The following is a 6,338-nucleotide window of genomic DNA, read 5'->3' on the forward strand; positions in this document are numbered from 1 at the left end:
AATCTTCAATCCTCAATCTTCAATCCTCAATACTCAATCCTCAATCCTCAATCCTCAATCCTCAATCCTCAATCCTCAATATTCAATTCTCAGTCACACATACTCAATCTTCAATACTCACTCCTCAATCCTGAATCTTCAATCCTCAATACTCTGTCTTCAATCCTCAATCCGCAATCTAAATCCTCAATCCTCAATCCTCATTCTCAATCCTCAATACCCAATCCTCAATTTCAATCCTCAATCCTCAATCCTCAATTCTCAATCCTCAATCCTCAATCCTCAGTCCTCAATCCACAATCCTCAATGTTCAATCCGCAATACCCAATCCTCAATCTTCTATCCGCAATCCTCAATCCTCAATCCTCAATCCTCAATCCTCAATCCTCAATCCTCAATCCTCAATATTCAATCCGCAATACCCAATCCTCAATCTTCTATCCGCAATCCTCAATCCTCAATTCTCAATCCTCAATCCTCAATCCACAATCCTCAATCTTCAATCCTCAATACTCAATCTTCAATCCTCAATCCTCAATCCTCAATCCTCAATCCTCATTTTTCAATCCTCAACACCCAATCCTCAATCTTCAATCCTCAATCCTCAACCCTCAATTCTCAATCCTCATTCCTCAATCCTCAGACCTCAAACATCAATACTCAACCCTCAGTCCTCGTCCTCAATCCACAACGGTCAATCCACGATCCTCATTCTTCAATCCTCAATACCCAATCCTCAATCTTCAATCCTCAATCCTCTATCCTCAATTCTCAATCCTCAATCCTCAATCCTCAATCCTCAATCCTCAATCCTCAATATTCAATCCGCAATACCCAATCCTCAATCTTCTATCCGCAATCCTCAATCCTCTATTCTCAATCCTCAATCCTCAATACTCAATCCTCAATCCTCAATGTTCTATCCTCAATACGCAATCCTCAACCTTCAATCCTCAATCCTCAATCCTCAATCCTCAATCCTGAATACTCAATCCTCAGTCCTCAAACCTCAATCCTGAATCCACAAACCTGAACGCTCAATCTTCAGCCCTCAGTCCTCAACAATCAGTTGTGAATCCTCAATCCTCAATCCTCAATCCTCAATCCTCAATCCTCAGTCATCAATCCTCAATACTCATTGTTCAATCCTCAATCCTCAATAGTCGGTCCTCAATCTTCAATCCTCAATACTCAATCTGCAATCCGCAATCCTCAGTCCTCACTCCTCAATCCTCATTCTTCAATCCTCAATACCGAATCCTCAATCTGCAATCCTCAACCCTCAATCCTCAATTCCCAATCCTCAATCCTGAATCCTCAGACTTCAAACATCAATACTCAACCCTCAGTCCTCGTCCTCAATCCACAACACTCAATCGTCGATCCTCAATCTTCAATCATGAATATTCAATCTTCAATCCTCAATCCTCAATCCTCAATACTCAATCCTCAATCCTCAATGTTCTATCCTCAATACGCAATCCTCAATCTTCATTCCTCAATCCTCAATCCTCAATCCTCAATCCTCAACCCTCAATCTTAATTTTCAATCCTCAGTACGCAATCTTCAATCCTCAGTCCTCAATCCTCAATCCTCAATCCTCAATCCTCAATCTTCAATACCCAATACTCAATCTTCAATCCTCAATCCTCAATCCTCAATCCTCAATCCTCAATCGTCAATCTTCAATCCTCAATACTCAACCTTCAATCCTCAATACTCAATACCCAATACTCAATCCTCATTCTTCAATCCTCAATACCCAAACCTCAATCTTCAATCCTCAATCCTCAATCCTCTATCCTCAATCCTCAATCCTCAATCCTCAATCCTCAATCCTCAATCCTGCATCCTCTATCTTCAGCCCTCAGTCCTCAACAATCAGTTGTCAATCCTCAATCCGCAATAGAATATCCTCAATTCACAGCTTTCAATACTCAATACTCAATCTGCAATCTTCAAATCTCTATCCACAAACATCAATTCTCATCACTCAACCCTGAACGCTCAGTCCTCAATGTTCAATCCGCAATCTTCAATTCTCAATCTTCAATCCTCAATACTGAATCTTAAATACTCAATCCCCAATCCTCAATCCTCAATCCTCAATCCTCAATCCTCAGTAATCAATCCTCAATCCTCAATACTCAATCGTCAGCGCTCAGTCCTCAATCCTCAACCCTCAATCCTCGTTCCTCAAACCTAAATCCTCAACCCTCAGACCTCATTCTCAATTCTCAATTCTCAATACTCAATCCTCAATCCTCAATCTTCAATCCTCAATAATCAATCTCCAATCCTAGATCCTCAATCCCCGATCCTCAATCCTTAATCCTCAATCTTCAATCCTCAATCCCCAGTCCTCAATCTCCAATCCTCAATGCTCAATCCTCAATCTTCAATCCTCAGTCCTCAATCCTCAATCCTCAATCCTCAAACCTCAATCCTCAACCGTCAGTCCTCGTCCTCAATCCTCAACACTCAATCCTCAATCCACAATCTTCAATCCTCAATACTCAATATCCAGTCCTCAATCCTCAATCCTCAATCCTCAATCTTCAATGCTCAATCCTCAATCCTCAATCCTCAATCCTCATTCTTCAATCCTTAATACCCAATCCACAATCTTCATTCCTCAATCCTCAATCATCAATTCTCAATCCCCAATACTCAATCTTCAATCCTCAATGCTCAATCCTCAATCCTCAACCCTCAGCCCTCAATCCTCAATGCTCAACCCTCAAACCTCAACCCTCAACCGTCAGTACTCGTCCTCAATCGTCAACACTCAATCCTCAATCCTCAATCTTCAATCCTCAATACTCAATATTCAATACTCAATCCTCAATCTTCAATCCTCAATCTTCAATCCTCAATACTCAATCCTCAATCCTCAATCCTCAATCCTCAATCCTCAATATTCAATGCTCAGTCACACATACTCAATCTTCAATACTCACTCCTCATTCCTGAATCTTCAATCCTCAATACTCAGTCTCCAATCCTCAATCCTCAATCCTCAATCCTCAATCCTCAATCCTCATTCTTCAATCCTCAATACCTCATTCCTCAATCTTCAATCCTCAATCCTCAATCCTCAATTCTAAATCCTCAATCCTCATTCTTCAATCCTCAATACCCAATCCTCAATCTTCAGTCCTCAATACTCAATCCTCAATCCTCGGTCCCACATCCTCAATCTTCAATATTCAATCCTCAGTCCCACATCCTCAATCTTCAATACTCACTCCTCAATCCTGAATCTTCAATCCTCAATACTCAGTCTTCAATCCTCAATCCTCAATCCTCAATCCTCAATCCTCAATCCTCATTCTTCAATCCTCAATACCCAATCCTCAATCTTCAATCCTCAATCCTCAATCCTCAATTCTAAATCCTCAATCCTCAATCCTCAATCCTCAATCCTCAATCCTCAATCTTAATCTTCAATCCTCAGTACTCAATCTTCAATCCTCAATCCTCAATCCTCAATACTCAATCCTCAATCCTCAATCTTCAATCCTCAATACTCAATCTTCAATCCTCAGTCCTCAATCCTCAATCCTCAATCCTCATTCTTCAATCCTCAATACCCAAACCTCAATCTTCAATCCTCAATCCTCAATCCTCTATCCTCAATCCTCAATCCTCAATCCTCAATCCTCAATCCTCAATCCTGCATCCTCTATCTTCAGCCCTCAGTCCTCAACAATCAGTTGTCAATCCTCAATCCGCAATAGAATATCCTCAATTCACAGCTTTCAATACTCAATACTCAATCTGCAATCTTCAAATCTCTATCCACAAACATCAATTCTCATCACTCAACCCTGAACGCTCAGTCCTCAATGTTCAATCCGCAATCTTCAATTCTCAATCTTCAATCCTCAATACTGAATCTTAAATACTCAATCCCCAATCCTCAATCCTCAATCCTCAATCCTCAATCCTCAGTAATCAATCCTCAATCCTCAATACTCAATCGTCAGCTCTCAGTCCTCAATCCTCAACCCTCAATCCTCGTTCCTCAAACCTAAATCCTCAACCCTCAGACCTCATCTTCAATTCTCAATTCTCAATACTCAATCCTCAATCCTCAATCTTCAATCCTCAATAATCAATCTCCAATCCTAGATCCTCAATCCGCGATCCTCAATCCTTAATCCTCAATCTTCAATCCTCAATCCCCAGTCCTCAATCTCCAATCCTCAATGCTCAATCCTCAATTCTAAATCCTCAATCCTCAATACTCAATCTTCAATCCTCAGTCCTCAATCCTCAATCCTCAATCCTCAATCTTTAATCCTCAGTACTCAATCTGCAATCTTCAATCCTCAATCCTCAATCCCCCATCCTCATTCTTCAATCCTCAATCCTCAATCCTCAATCCTCAATCCTCAATCCTCAATCTTAATTTTCAATCCTCAGTACGCAATCTTCAATCCTCAATCCTCAATCCTCAATCCTCAATCCCCAATCCTCAATCTTCAATACCCAATACTCAATCTTCAATCCACAATCCTCAATCCTCAATCCTCAATCCTCAATCCTCAATCCTCAATCGTCAATCTTCAAACCTCAATACTCAACCTTCAATCCTCAATCCTCAATACTCAATACTCAATCCTCATTCTTCAATCCTCAATACCCAAACCTCAATCTTCAATCCTCAATCCTCAATCCTCTATCCTCAATCCTCAATCCTCAATCCTCAATCCTCAATCCTCAATCCTGCATCCTCTATCTTCAGCCCTCAGTCCCCAACAATCAGTTGTCAATCCTCAATCCGCAATAGAATATCCTCAATTCACAGCTTTCAATACTCAATACTCAATCTGCAATCTTCAAATCTCTATCCACAAACATCAATTCTCATCACTCAACCCTGAACGCTCAGTCCTCAATGTTCAATCCGCAATCTTCAATTCTCAATCTTCAATCCTCAATACTGAATCTTAAATACTCAATCCCCAATCCTCAATCCTCAATCCTCAATCCTCAATCCTCAGTAATCAATCCTCAATCCTCAATACTCAATCGTCAGCTCTCAGTCCTCAATCCTCAACCCTCAATCCTCGTTCCTCAAACCTAAATCCTCAACCCACAGACCTCATCCTCAATTCTCAATTCTCAATACTCAATCCTCAATCCTCAATCTTCAATCCTCAATAATCAATCTCCAATCCTAGATCCTCAATCCGCGATCCTCAATCCTTAATCCTCAATCTTCAATCCTCAATCCCCAGTCCTCAATCTCCAATCCTCAATGCTCAATCCTCAATCTTCAATCCTCAGTCCTCAATCCTCAATCCTCAATCCTCAAACCTCAATCCTCAACCGTCAGTCCTCGTCCTCAATCCTCAACACTCAATCCTCAATCCACAATCTTCAATCCTCAATACTCAATATCCAGTCCTCAACCCTCAATCCTCAATCCTCAATCTTCAATCCTCAATCCTCAATCCTCAATCCTCAATCCTCATTCTTCAATCCTCAATACCCAATCCACAATCTTCATTCCTCAATCCTCAATCATCAATTCTCAATCCTCAATCCTCAATCTTCAATCCTCAATGCTCAATCCTCAATCCTCAATCCTCAGCCCTCAATCCTCAATGCTCAACTCTCAAACCTCAACACTCAACCGTCAGTACTCGTCCTCAATCGTCAACACTCAATCCTCAATCCTCAATCTTCAATCCTCAATACTCAATATTCAATACTCAATCCTCAATCTTCAATCCTCAATCTTCAATCCTCAATACTCAATCCTCAATCCTCAATCCTCAATCCTCAATCCTCAATATTCAATGCTCAGTCACACATACTCAATCTTCAATACTCACTCCTCATTCCTGAATCTTCAATCCTCAATACTCAGTCTCCAATCCTCAATCCTCAATCCTCAATCCTCAATCCTCAATCCTCATTCTTCAATCCTCAATACCTCATTCCTCAATCTTCAATCCTCAATCCTCAATCCTCAATTCTAGATCCTCAATCCTCAATCCTCAATCCTCAATCCTCAATCCTCAATCCTCAATCTTAATCTTCAATCCTCAGTACTCAATCTTCAATCCTCAATCCTCAATCCTCAATACTCAATCCTCAATCCTCAATCTTCAATCCTCAATACTCAATCTTCAATCCTCAATCCTCGATCCTCAATCCTCAATCTTCAATCCTCAATCCTCAATCCTCAATACTCAATCCTCAATCCTCAATCTTCAATCCTCAATACTCAATCTTCAATCCTCAATCCTCGATCCTCAATCCTCAATACCTCATTCCTCAATCTTCAATCCTCAATCCTCAATCCTCAATTCTAAATCCTCAA

Source organism: Calliopsis andreniformis, unplaced genomic scaffold (genome assembly GCF_051401765.1).
Source record: "Calliopsis andreniformis isolate RMS-2024a unplaced genomic scaffold, iyCalAndr_principal scaffold0035, whole genome shotgun sequence".
Lineage (NCBI taxonomy): Eukaryota > Metazoa > Arthropoda > Insecta > Hymenoptera > Andrenidae > Calliopsis > Calliopsis andreniformis.